The sequence below is a fragment of the Ceratotherium simum genome, chromosome 1, assembly GCF_057802395.1.
Source record: "Ceratotherium simum simum isolate JZ-2026a chromosome 1, ASM5780239v1, whole genome shotgun sequence".
Lineage (NCBI taxonomy): Eukaryota > Metazoa > Chordata > Mammalia > Perissodactyla > Rhinocerotidae > Ceratotherium > Ceratotherium simum.
Window position 1 is genome coordinate 61025912 of NC_141900.1, and position 14758 is coordinate 61040669.

The 14758-nt window shown below is 37.3% G+C and overlaps 1 long non-coding RNA gene across 3 annotated transcripts in view; it reads left to right on the forward strand.

Annotated features, from left to right (window-relative positions):
• Window positions 1-14758, forward strand: part of LOC147918225 (uncharacterized) — a 45656-nt gene that overhangs the window by 11973 nt on the left and 18925 nt on the right. The window lies entirely within an intron of this gene.

Sequence of the window (14758 nt, forward strand, 5' to 3'; positions counted from 1 at the left end):
CTCTGCCAACTAAGATAATATTTGCAGTGTGGAATGGCTGGGAGCTTGCAAAGAAATACACACACACACACCCCAACTCATAAATCCCTAGAAAAATGCAAGTTTTGGCTGTGGAGATGAAGATTGGCCTAGAGCAGGAGATAGCAAGCTATAGCCCTCCACCATATTCAGTCAGCCTGTTTTTGCAAATACAGTGTTGCTAGAACACAGCCATACCCATTCATTTAGACATTGCCTATCGCTGCCTTCAAGATACAACGGCAGAGATGAGTAGTTGTGGTGGAGACCACACAACCCTGCAAAACCTAAAATATCTACGATCTGGCCCTTTACATAAAAAGTTTGCCACCTCTGACACTGAGTATCAGAAGTAAAAAATAGGTGACCGAAGTAAAGGAGAGGACAGGGCTCTAATCTATAAGACCCAATGACTGCTTGGGCTTGGAAGATAATGTGAGCAAGAGAAAGGACCTACACCCCTGAGAGGTCTAGCCCAGGTCCCACGAGAATGGCATTGTCATGAACTCTACTGAAAAAGTTAGGAAGAGCAGCTTCACTTGATAGTTGGTTTAATTCTGGACATTCTGACTTTCAGGTGCTGATAAAAATGCTCAGCAGGAGGATGTAAATGTGAATCTGGTCCTTTGGCCAGGGCTCAGCGATGAAGGTTTGGCTTTTGGAACAGTGCACATAGGCATGAAAAGATAAAGGAAAATTGGCGATTCCATAGGCAGCATACTTTTGACTTTAATATTCCACTTTTAAATAGATGGAGTTCTGTCTCATATTTGAGAAGTTATCCAAAGACTTAACGCTTAAAATTAGAGAGTTAGAGGAAGGCTTTGCTGATCATGATTATATTAAGGAGAAAATGAGAAAAGGGCAGTAAAGTTTTACTGTTGCTGGAAAGAAAATATTTTAGAACCAGGCAGAGACCCCCCCGCATGCAGGGCATTTGACCACGTTACTGGCCACTAACCAACACTTAAGAATCAGTTCTCCTGTCCCAAGTGATATGTGTCCTGTGAGATGTTAAATGGTTTTATGCAAATGAAAGGATTTCATGGTTAAACAACTTTGGAGAAACCCAGATTAAAGACATTTAAAGCCTTCTTTATTATAGAACTCAGAGCCTTTACTATGTTAATAAGCACTGGGAATCCCCAAGAGGTAGACACAGTAAGTAGATAAGAAAACTGCAGCTTAAGGCAGAAACTTGCCCAGAATTACACAGCTGTTAAGAAGCAGAGCCAGGAATCAAATTCAGAAACGGTTTCAGAGCTCGTAGCAATTCTGCTTTCCTAATAATGATGATGATAAGGGATGATGGTGGTGGTGGTGGTGAAAAGTGTCATTACTGCCAAGTGGTCCCTGTGGTACTTGATGTCTCTTGGAAGCCTGTGGTAATCCTTAGACCAGTGTATCAGTCACCTGGTGACAAAACAACAATGTGTCAACCACTCGAAACTCAGTGACATACAATAATAGGCATTTATTCTATCGCACGCATCTGCAAGTTGGCTGGGGCGGCTTTGCTGACCTCACTGGGGCTTGGCTCCAGCCTAGGGGTTCAGATCAGGTCTGCTCTATGGAGTTCTCATTTGTCTGGGATGAGCAGGCTGCCACTGGCGTAGTCCTCTCACTCACGGTGGAGGCAGAATGCCTCCATTTGCATCTCTAAGTCACATGCCTGCACCCTAGTCAAGGGGCAGGGACTTCCCCTCCATTTCTAATGGGAAGAACTGCAAAGTCACATGGTAAAAGCTGTGGATACAGGGAAGAGTAAAGAAATGCAACCCATTATTCAATCTCCCATGACCCATGTGTAAAATTCAGCTTGGGAGCATGTAATAAAAAACTTAATCTGTCTGTTCAAATAATTCACAGAACCCTGACACCATGAATTCAAGTTCAGTCAAAGCAGTATGTGACAATATAATTTTATTAATCTTATCCCTACTTATTCAGAATCTGCCCAAGCCTGTGCTAAATGAGGTAAACCCTCTTGGAGAGCTCTAAGGGCTTACTAAATCCATTAGCAAATGGTCTACGAGTCCTTTTGTGTTTCCTTTGCCCAGGCATCAAGACTGGCCTCTCTCCTAATGCTTCTCCGGGTCCTGCCATGCTTGGGGCCTGCTTCAACCCTCCTCTCCCAGGCCAGTGGGACTTGAGGCTCGAACTGAGGCTGAGGTCTTAGGAGAAGTGGGTATGGCCACCTGAGTGTTTATGAGTATCCCTGAGCCTGTGAGGACTGCCTGGGCCAAGAGTCCCAAGGGTGTGGACAGAGAGAAGGGTGAATGACAGAAAACTGGCAAGATGAAGGGAGGAATGAAGGAATTCTGAAGGTGGAACTGCTGAGAAAAAGTATGGAAGGAGGGTGAGCTTCTTGTGAGGGTCTCATAGCCTAGTTCTCAAAAAGGGAGAGAAGCTAGAGACCATATCTCTGAAAATTGTAAGATTCTTTGATGAGGATGAGGATGAAGATGATGAAATATTTGATACATGAAAGAGAAGATATGTAGCACATATGTACTTTAAAACATAATCATAAAATGACACCTCACCACTCAACTTAAAAACCAGTGTATTACAGCATCTACCTGTATGTGCCACCTCCCTCCTGAAGGAAACAACTACTGGAATGTTGTGTTTATCATTCTCTTGCTTTTAGAAAAATTGTTATATCCAATATGTGCATTCTTGAACATACAGGATACAATGCTTAGTCTTCCTGGTAGTTGAGTTTTATAAACATGGCATCATGTTACATATAATCTCCTGCACTTTGTCATTATTATGTTCCTGAAATTCTTTCATGGTTTGGAGTCACTGTAGTTCATTCATTTGTACTGCTCCAGAATATGCTTTATTAGAAATAAACCACAGTTTATTTATTCATTCTCCTGCTCATAAACATTTTAAGCTGTTCCATTTTTGCTATTATGAACAATTCTATTCTCAATGAATTTGCGTGTGTCTCCAGGTACCCATTTCTAAGAGCTTCTCTGGGATATGTAACTCAGAATGCAATTTCTGGTTTATAAGCCTTTCAACTGTTGTTTGCAATTTTATTCCAAAGTGGTCTTATCAGTTTATAAGCCACTAGCAGAGTATGAGAGTTCTTGTTGAACCACATTTTCACCAACACTGTGTATGGTCAGACTCCTAAATTTTTCCAATCAAGCAGATAGAAAACAAATCCCATTATAGTTTTACTTTGTATTTCCTGATTACTGATGAGGTTGAGTATCTTTGCACAATTTAATTACCATACACATTTTCCTTTCAGTGAATTGCGTATTTTTTTCACTTATTTTTCTTATTTCTATTAGTTTTTTTTCTTGTTGATTTATCACAGTTCATTATAAATACTGGATGCTAATCTCTTGCCAAACTATGTGTAGAGCAAATATCTTTCCTCGTTGTGTGGCTTGTCTTTTCACTCTTTCATGATGTCTTAAGAAACAGAAATTGTCAGCTTTGAAGAAGTCAAATGTATCAGTCTTTTCATTGTGTCTTCTTTAAGGCATCTATCCTGGCCCCAAGTTCATAAAAATATTCTCTTCATTTGTCTTCTAAAAGTCTTAAAGTTTTGCTTTAAACATTTAAATTTTTGTGTGTGTGTGTGAGGAAGATCAGCCCTGAGCTAACGTCTGCCAATCCTCCTCTTTTTGCTGAGGAAGACTGACCCTGGGCTAACATTCATGCCCATCTTCCTTCACTTTATATGGGACACCGCCACAGCATGGCTTGCCAAGTGGTGCGTCAGTGCACGCCCGGGATCCGAACCAGCGAACCCCGGGCTGCCACAGCAGAGTGTGCACACTTAACCGCTTGTGCCACCAGGCCGGCCTCTAAACATTTAAATTTTTAATTTATTGGGGATTTTTTTTTTTTTTTTGCCTATGGTGTGAGGTAGGGATCCAATTGAATTTTTTTCCATGTGGAAAAGCCATTATCTCAACATATTTATTGATAGTGACTCCCTCGTCCATCCACCTCCTTAGTCATCTGCAAGGCCACCTCTTCCAAGTAGCAAGGTTGCCTCATGTATGGACATTGCTGGGCCCTCTGCTCTGTTGCATTGATCAATATGTCTTTCCCTGCACCCAAATGTACCATCTCAACTACAGTCGTGTGCTGAATAATGATGACATTTCAGTCAATGACAGACCACATATACCATGGTGGTTCCACAAGATTAGTACCATGTAGCCTAGGTGTGTAGTAGGTTACACCATGTAGTTTTGTGTAAGTATACCCTGTGATGTTCACACAATGACAAAATCACCTAAGGATGCATTTATCAGAACATATCCCCATAGTTAAGGGATGCATGACTGTACTCTGACTTTGTAATAAGTCTTGATATCTGGTAGGGCCTCCTGGTAACTGGGTTACAACTAGACTTTGAGGGAAAGAATAAGCTTCAAACATTCTAATTAAGAGAATAAGAGAAAAGATATTAAAGATTTTAGCCCATTTTTTACTTAAAAATAATATCTGTTATCTGGCTTCTGCTCCTTCAGGCTAGACTAAGATTGCTGTTATTGGAAAGGCATGTTAGTTATTCCAGCTAATGTATATACTCCATTTTCAGGTAAACCAGCTACTGCTTTAAACATAAATAATTCAGACTTCTCAGTGACTCAGATGAAGGTTGTGACATTTGACTTTACTTTTCTGTTTTTGCTTTAAGGCATCAGCTGAGATATGTTGCAAAAAAGATCAACTCTTTCTGTCCCCTTAGAAAATAAAGCCACATTAAAATGTTTCTTTTGTGCTTATTCTCAAGTAGCTCTAATGCAACATGTCTTTGCATTTCTTCAGAGTTATTTATACAGGGCTTCGTGTTTATAAAGCTAAGACAAGGTGACTGGATGAACTCGAAGCTTCCTCAGGGGGGTCTTAGAGACTCTGCTATAAACTCTCTTTACTCTCTCTGGACCACACATTTTATAACTCATTCTATATAAACAGCACAAATCTTTTGAGCATTTTCCATCCAGTGAATGTTGAATAAATTCTTTTCAGTGGTGACATTGACTCCTTAAGCTGTTTATTTGGACTTCCTCGCTGGAGATACAGTCATACAAATTGAACAGTCTTTTAAATGTGGTGCCCAGGATGTATTGTAAGACATGTTTGTGAATGGAGTTTTATATTCTCTATGAAGGTGCAGAAAGAGATAAGGTAGTACGCACAGTACTCATAATTCAGTCTAGTAAAGGGTAGAACGCATAAAAAGTAGCCTTGGACTTGTTAAATGTGTACCTATATAAATGTATATTTTAAAGAACTTTGAAAATTGGTTTACAAAGAAATATTAAAGTTGCAAAGAATTGGTAATATACATTTAAATATCACCTACTAGAGAGAACAGGTTCATGGTTCAAGAGCAAGAATCAATTGCTTAGAAAGGAGAAAATGGACAGAAATAAGAAAAATGAAATATAGGCAGGAAACATATTCAGGCAAGAAAATAATGTAATGAAAAGAGAGCAGAATTGAAACTAATATCAAGAAGCCTTTTCCATAAGTGTTAAAATGATAGGAAGATGATTTTTCAGTAATTTTGGCTATAGAATAGCACTTTTAGTGTGTGCTGAGGTGGAAAAAATAACAATTGACGAGCTTCAGCTGGAGAAAAAGCAGTAAAAGGACATCTGATTTTTGCTATGGTTACAAATTAAGAGTTGCTCAGAATCCATTCTCTAAAGCTTGTGTTGGGTGCTCTCAGCTTCCCATCTTCCTCTCTTCCCTACCACTCAGGTTCCTGAAGCTCCTATAAACCCTCCTCCCTCTCCACTTGTAAAACCTCCTTTCAGATCACATTTCTCTGGGTGCCCTGCAACCTAGAAAAATCTCTTCACTCAGTGGTGTGTTAGCAACACAAACTGTATAATCTAGAAGCACATTGACCATAGTGAATTAGAAGAAAATTTTATCAAGAGAAAATGTGTAATTTTTGAATTTTTACTCTGTTTTTACATATACCAAAATGCAAATAAACACTGCAATGGATAAATGATGGTGATGCTGTAATAAAAATTCTTCCATGTCTTTTATAATTCTTATATTAATAGGGTTGCAAGATTTATCAAATAAAAATATAGGATGCCCAGTTAAATAAATTGCATATAAACAATGAAAGAGTTCTTTTAGTATAAATATGTCCCATGCAAGATTCAGGAAATACTAATACTAAAAAAAAAGTGTTCGTTGTTTATCTAAAATTTAAATTTAACTGGGCATCCTGTATTTTATTTGGCAACCCTAATTAGAGGATCTTCTATAGGTGGCTCCAATAAAACTGGGCATTTATGCCCTCCCCCCCAAAAATACTTTGGAAAACCTTGAAAAGTAATGTATAATAGGTCTTCACTGGAGTTTTCTTCCAAAGAATCCCCTTTACTTATCTATCCCCTGCCGATTCTGCTCACCGTGGCTACTTCCCAAATCTCTCTTCTCTATCCTGACCAAAAACAAAGTCAGCCTTGGGTCCCCATTCACATTTCCTCTCTCTTACCCTCATCCAACCACCAATGTCCTTGCTTCCCCTCACCATCCCCAGGTTGCACATTACCTCTCTTACAAATGCTCATTGAGCCCTTTCTGTCACTTTGTTCTGCTCACTCTTTGCTCTGTGGAGTACAACAAAGGCCTGGAAATCTAGCAGAACAAACAGAAATACTTCTTAAAATTTGGAGAAAGATTAATACTGTGAATAATGATTCTTTAATACTTGCATGCCTCTCTCAGGTCCTTCCAGAGTGATTTCAGCTCTCTGAAATAGGCTCTTCTCACCTTCTCTCTCCTGGCCATTCAGGAGAATGGCTTCTTGTCAATCCTAGATAGCATCAGAGACACGGTAAGGTTCCTCCTCATGCCTGTCAGCACAACTCTTCTGAGACCACAGACTTCTCTGCGAATAAGCCGCTTGATTTGGGATTCTACCCTTCAAAGGCTAACCCTTCCCTGAAGTTCGGCTACTTCTGAGTGCCCTGGGAGTCTTTGCGTTGTTTCATGGTTGGACCCCCCAGGACAATATTGAACAGAAGCAATGACAGCAGATGTCCTTGTCTCATTTGCGATCTAACAGCGAAAGTTTTCAATGTTTCCACACTAAGTTAGAAGTGGAGGGTTTTTTTGATGATACTCTCCAAAATTTGATAAAATTTTTAAAATTCCCTTCAATTCCTAATTTGCTAAGACTTTTTATCACAAATGGGGGTTTATCCTATCTAATACTTTTTCCACAGCTATTGAGATGATCATTTGTGTGTTCTTTATTCTGATAATGTGATGAATTACATAGATTTTCAAATATTAAACCAGCTTTGAATTTCTGAAAGAAATGCAAAGCAGTCATAAAGGGTCATCCTTTCTATGTATTCTTGGATTCATTTTCTAATATTTTGTTGGAGATTTTCAAAATCTATGTTTATAAGAGAGATGAGCTTATGATTTTCTTTCCTTATAATGTTCTTTTTCAGGTTTTGTTATCAAGGTTTGCTGACCTCCTAAAATGAGTTGGAAATTATTCCCTCTTGTTCAATTCTCTGGAGGAATTTATATAAAATTGGTATTATTTCTTCCTTAAACACTTGAGGTTTTCTGTAGAACTACCCCTTCTTCATTCCTGATTTTGGTAATCTCTCACTTCTTTTGGTTTCTTGATGGTTTACCTATGGAAGGTGACCCATAGGGGTTTACCTATGGAAGGGGTTGGTCTTTTTGACAAACCACCTTTAGGTCTTGTTGGCTTTTCTCTAGGTGTATATATTTATCTTTTATTATATTAGTTCTGCTTTTATCTTTATTATTTCCTTCCACTGTCTTTGGATTAATTGGCTACTTGAGATGAATGCTTAGAATGTTCATCTTTAGCTTTCTTTTCTAATACACAGATTTTAAACCATACAATCCCTCTAAACACAACCTTAGCTGCATCCCATAGGTTTTATTATGTTATATTTTCATTTTAATTTAGTTCAATTTATTATTTTTAGTTTTTCATTTTAATTGCTTCTTTACCTATGGGTTATTCAGACATGAATTGCTTAATTTCCAAACATTTGGAGATTTTCCCATAGTGGTTCTTTATTATTATTGATTTCAAGTTTAATTCCATTGTATTCAGATAACCTATCTCCATCCTTTGAGATTTGTTGAGACTTGATTTATAGCCAAGTATACGGTTTCTTTTGGTAATGTTCCATGTGCATTGGAAAAGAATGTTTATTCTACAGGTGCTGGGTACAGTGTTCTTTACATGTAAATTTGGTGAAGTTACTCCTACTTTTTGAATCTCCTATGTATTTATTGAATTTTTATCTATTTATTCTATCAGTTACTGAGAGGGAAGTACAACTATGATTGTGCATATGGTTATTTCTATTTTTAGTTCTGTCAGTGTTTCCTCTATACAGTGTGAGACTATGTTATTTATTATATACAAATTCACAATTGTTATATCTTTTATGTTTACAAAATATCCTTCTTTACCTCTAGTAATATTTCTTGTGTTGAAGTTCAATTTGTCTCATAGCAAGATAGCTACATTAGCTTTCATTATTTTAATGTGTGCATTCTATATCCTTTTCCATCCTTTGATTTTCAATATTTCTATATCCTTTATATTTAAGGTGAGTCTTTTGTAAGTAACATATATTTGGGTTTTGTTTTATTATTCATTAACAAGGTTTGTCTTTTATCTAGATTTTAAATCCATTTATATTTAATATAATTACCAATATATTTGAGTTTGAATCTGCCATCTTGCCATTTGTTTTCTACATGTCCCACTTGTTATTTATCCTTTTTATTTATTCTTTTTTTTGCCATCTTTTGGTTTAATTTTTAATTATATCTTTTCCCCCTTCTAATAACTTAAGTAATATATTATTTTACTATCCTTCACAGTCCTCCAGACAACCTCTTGAGGTCAGTCTGTGAGAAAATGTTTAAATCTATCTCTTTAACATTTTATCAATGATGCTTTTAAAGGGACAAACTCACCAACACCCCTAAATGATTCATACCAGAAAACATTTAGCTGTGAAATATGAGTTCATATTAGACTTCAGACAGAAAAGAATATCCTTCCAGTAAATCTTGGGCTATATAAATTTATATTTTTATCTCTGGACAATCTATATAAATTATTGCAAATTTATAATTAGGATCTATTATAGCTAAAAATTCCAATACCTGGGACCACTGGCTGAAGTCTTCCAGGAAAAAAAAATGTACAAAAAGTGAAAGGACTGAGTTTTCCAGGAAGGAGAAAAGATTGTAAAGATGGAGTTCACTAGGAGACTAGAGTACATCTGGAGACCACTGAAGCCCTGGTCCCCCATGCTCCAACCCACGGTAGACCGCAGGCCTTCTCCTTCATTGGGAGGTCTGTGGATATCCCTGTCCATCTGCTCTCCTTGATGTCCTAAGAAGCAAACTTGCTGTGGGAGTCCTTAGATCTCCTAAGTTTAACCTCCATGAGGATATATGGTGACATGGCAAGTGTACCATTGGAAAATATAAAAACCCCAAAGCAGTTAGATCCTGGAGCAAAGATGCTCCTTTGTTGCCTCTGGCTCTTTTTCCTGCTTATACAAGGGAGGTGCCTGCTGAAGAGATGAAACTCTGCCTAAGTGTAAAGTTCACAAAAAGCCTTGCCAGGAGCTGGAGGGCCTTGAGATGAGGTGTGAGTCTTGTGTCGTTGAACCCCCACACGGATGGCCTTTGGGCGTGTCACACGTCTGCAGAGGGAGGCGCACAGGAAGGTTTTACGGCCTCTAAGGGAGAAACATGAACTAACCTATGTATACAGTTTGTGCATCTTGGTTTTTGTTTCTCTCCATACATCCCTTTTCCTTCCTTCCTCCCTCCCTCTCTCCCTCCCTCCCTCCCTCCTTCTTTCCTTCCTTCTTTTCTTTCCTGCTACCTTTTCTTCTTGTTCTCACCCTTTCATTCTCTTATCCTTAACCCTTCTTTTTTTTTTCTGACCTAAATCTCTTCAGCTTTTCAAACCAGGCCCCATCTTGGCTCATGACATGTATAGGATAAATATGATTTTTCCCTTGGACAGTTTTCATATTCTGACACTTCGGTATTTGAACAGTCCTCTGGAGCCTATTCTGCCTTCTCCAGGCTGGTGTGGTTCTCATTATCATCTGGCCAGGTGTCTTCCCTTTTTTATTCCCCCGATGGAGCTGTTTTCTTCCCTGCTCTGTGCATCCAGAGAACTGAGAAGAATATATTCAGTGTCACCCAGCTGGTTATTTCATTAAATTCTCAGGGCTTGCTCCATATTATCTTAAGAAAATATTAACATTCTGTGGCTGGATTGTAAGCTAATATAAATTATAGTATATTGGTTGCAGAAATGAAGCTTACAATGGAAAGAGATTCTAACTGGGAATCATAAAGCATGATGAAAAATGTTTCAACTGTGTCATTAGTATTGTAATTTATTCATTGATGCTTGGTTTGTTACTGATGCATTTCTAAGTACCTGCTTAGCCCATATCTGTCCCCTACTCTGAGAATCTGGTGATGAGAAGCTTCAAATTGTCTTCAGAAAAGCATGCATAGCATTAATTTGAAATAGATGGTGTATTAGTTAGAGGAACATTGGCTAAGCTGCTGTAACAAAGAGACCTCCTCCTCTCAAATACAGTGGCTTAAATAAGACTGGATTTTATTTCTTTCTCACTTAAATAGGTAGTGGGGCAGCTCTGCTCCACAAAACCATTAAGGGACTTAGATTAATTTCATCTTGCTGCTGTGCCATCCTTAAAACGTTATCTCTGTCTGAATGATCAAAATTAGGTTATTGCTTTGCCTGGTTTTAAACCCTTGGGAAAGGGAAAGAGAGGAAATAGAAGGCAAACAATTGTCTTTCAGACAAATGAGGTGGAAATTGCTCACATCACTGAAGCTTACATTTCATTGGCAAAAAACTTAGCCATATAGCTATTCCTAACTGCAAAGGAGGCTGGGAAATTTAGTCTCCAGCTGGGAAGCCATGTTCCCAGGAGGAAAAGGAGGATGAATTTAAAGAGACATATAGTGGTCTGTAACAGGTAGTCTGAGATATCAAATCTGGAACAAATTCCAATTATCATTAGCTCTTTAGGACCTTATAGCATAATAGTTAAGTGCTCTAGCTCTGGAGACAGAAAACCATGAATTCCAGTTTGGCTCGACCACTTACTAGTTAATGTGATCACAAGCAGGTTGCTTAACTTCCTTAAAACCTCAGTTTCTTCAACTGTAAAATGGGAAACATAATAGAACCTGTGTTAAAGATTATATGAAATATACAAGTGTTCACATGATAAATGTCTAATAAATGCTACCTGACTTACTCTCCTGAAGGGAGGAATTGACCTCTTGTTAATAATAAGACTTCCAGGCCAATGAGTGGTCATCCAATAAAGAGCTTCTTTGTTTCAGAAAAACTGATTTCACAAGAATCTACTTTATAGAAGGTGCTGGGATAGTAGCTGTTAATTTATCAGATAGTTCTGCACCTCAAATGACATGGATATAACAAGAGTCCATTTCTCATTGAATTTGGAGGGTAAAGGAGATATGTTTTTCAAGAGCATAACTCCCTCTCTAGCATATAGTATGCACTCAACATATGTTAACTCTTTATATTACATAAGGTAAATGCTAAATATTGTTACAAGCAATGCTACAGAATACCAAGGAAGAAATGATTAATTCTGATTTGAAGGAATAGAGAAGGTTTCAAGGAGGTGATAGCACTTCAGCCGGGTTTTTAAGGATGAGCAGGATTTCAAAAATTTGAAAAGATTTTAAAAGAACGGTTTCATCAGAGAAAACAACATGAGACGAAGTATGAAGGTGAGCTATTGTGTGTCACGTTCAAGCACAGAATGACTGGGTCAGAGATTCATGAAATAAGAATAGGAGAGGTTGTGGAGGAGAACATAACATGAGATCAGATAATGAAGGCTTCACTCGCAAGTTCAAACTTTACTCATTAAGCAGTGGAGAGGTTTCTGAGGAGGTGATTTTCATCCTTTGAGCTGTATATTAGGTTGAGCACCTCTGATAGCAGCATACAAGGTAGATTAGAGGGGAGGTAGGTGGGTAAAATGAGAGGCTGGAATCCAGATAGTTGGCCACTGCAATAGTCCAGGGAAAGGATGACAGGGTCTGAATCCCGGCATTATCATTGAGAATGGAAAGTAAAGGATAGAAAAGAGTCATTGAAGAGGTAAAACAAATAGATCTTTAAGACTGACCTAATAAGAGAAGTGAAGGAGAGTAGAGGAAAAATACCTAAGTTTTCTAGTCTGAATATTATAACCCAGGGAAGATGTACCATAACTTCTAACCTGAATCTGCTGAAACTAAAATCCACTAGAACATAACTAATAGGATTTCCAATATAAATGACATGCATGGGATTTTTTGCATGACAGTGCAGTAATAAGTTTGATTAAAAAAATGCATGAATTCCCAATGTGAGTACCCAGTTATCTTCAAAATTTAGACTGACTGGGCCTTCAAAGTTCACCAGAGTAATATTCACTTTAAGAAAGATGATCTAGAGCCATCCCTGATAGCCTAGTGGTTAAAGTTCGGCAGTCTCATTGCTTTGGGTTTGGTTCTCAATTGCAGAACCACACCACCCATCTGTCAGTTGCCATGCTGTGGTGGCGGCTCACATAGAAGAACTAGAAGAACTTACAACTATGATATACAACTATGCACTGGGGCCTTGGAGAGGGAAAAAAAAGAGGAAGATTAGCAACAGATGTTAGCTCAGAGTGACTCTTTAAAAAAAAAAAAAAAGACAGATGATCTGAAGATGACTTCTCCTTCCAGTTTAATGGTGTACCTGGTATCAGACTATCCCTGCTGCTGAGAACAACCATCAAAGTTGGATAAAATACAAAGAAGAAAAAATCCAGCTGTTTGAAACTTTCAGAGAGTATCCAAAGAAACCAAGACTTGAGGTGCTAAGATCCTGGCAAGAAGAAAAGCGCATTGAGAAGAGCCCAATGCTCTGTATTGGTTTCCCCTCAAGGTATTTGCTGACTCCTAAGATGTATATGTGCAGGGTGAGATTCGTGAAACTAAACCAAAAGTATCTGCTAACTAGACAAAATTGGAGCAGAGTCTACAAAAAGGAGTCTCCAATGATTTTTAGCTGAAAGCTCTGAAAGTGATCCACCTTAAAAGTAACGGAAAAAGAGAAATAGACAGTCTTCAACTGGATCAAGGTGGTTTTTTCACATGCTATATGCTTGCCAAAAGAAAATTCACATCGAAGTTCAGGAAAATAACACTAGCCAGGTTCTCTACAATTTTTTATATTCAATGTCCATGATTTTTCATACTTGTTAAAATATTAGCAGGCATTTTCACTAAGATAAGGAACAAGGCAAGGGTTATCACAATCTCGTCTCCTATTCAACATGGTACTACAGTTGTTAGCCAATGTAATCAGACAAGAGAAATCAGAGGTATAAGAATTAGTAAAGATGAAGTAAAATGATCTGTTTGGAGACAATATAATAGCATACTAGCAAAACCCCATAAAATCAATGACGAAACTAATTCAAACAATAAAACAATTCAGTAAGGTAGCAGGATATAAAATTAACATTAAAAAATCAACAGCTTTCATATACACAAACAATGAAAAGTTAGAAGACATAATAGTAGAGAAAACTTCATTTGTAATAGCATTAAAAAGCTAAAATACAAATAAATTTAATAATAAATGTGTAAAACCTATACAAGGTCAATCTTAATAAACTCTTGAAAGTTTAAAAAATTAGATTTAAACAAAGAGAAAGACATCTTCTGTCCTTGGACAGAATAGCTCAACATAATAAAGATGTGAGTTTTCCCTAATTTACACATGCAATGTGATCCCAATAAAAATACCAACAAACTATTTTATGGAGTTAAGTTGATACCGAAGTTTATATGGAAAAACAAACATGCAGGAATAGTCAGGAAACATTGAAAAAGAATATTTATGAAGGGGGACTAGCAGAGACTAAAACATACTATAAAGTCTCTGTAATTAAAACAGTGTGATCCTGGCATATGGCCAGTAGAATAGAGTAGAAAATCTATAAATAGACTCAAATACCTATGAAAATTTAGTATATGATAAGGGTGGCATTTGAAACCACTGGAGTAAAGATGGACTTTTAAAATAAGTGATGTTGGACAACTGAGTAGCCGTTTGGCAAAAGATAAAATTAAGTCCATATTTCACATTGTACATAAGAATAAACTCCAAATGGCTCGGGGACATAAAGGAAAATAAATGAAACCTAAAGTACTAGAAGTTTATATGGCTATATTTTTCTTTAACATTAATATAGGAAAGTCTTCCTAACTATGACTCAAAATCCAGAGGCAATACAAGAAGAGATGGAAGATAAATTTGACTAATAAAAAATGCAAAGGTTTTGCATCACAAAAACAAACAAAATACCATTTTAAAAAAGCCAAAAGACAACTGACAAACCGGGAGAATATATTTGCAACACATGCCACAGAAAAAGGGCTAATATCCCTAATATATAAAGAATGCTTAAAAATTGAGGATAGAGGGGATAAAAATTTAACAGAAAAATGGAAAAAGATATGAATAGACAATTCACAAAAACATATTAAATGGCCCTATAACGTGAAAAACTGTGCATACTCACTCATAATTAGCGAAATGAGAATTAAAAAAATATCATTTCTCAAC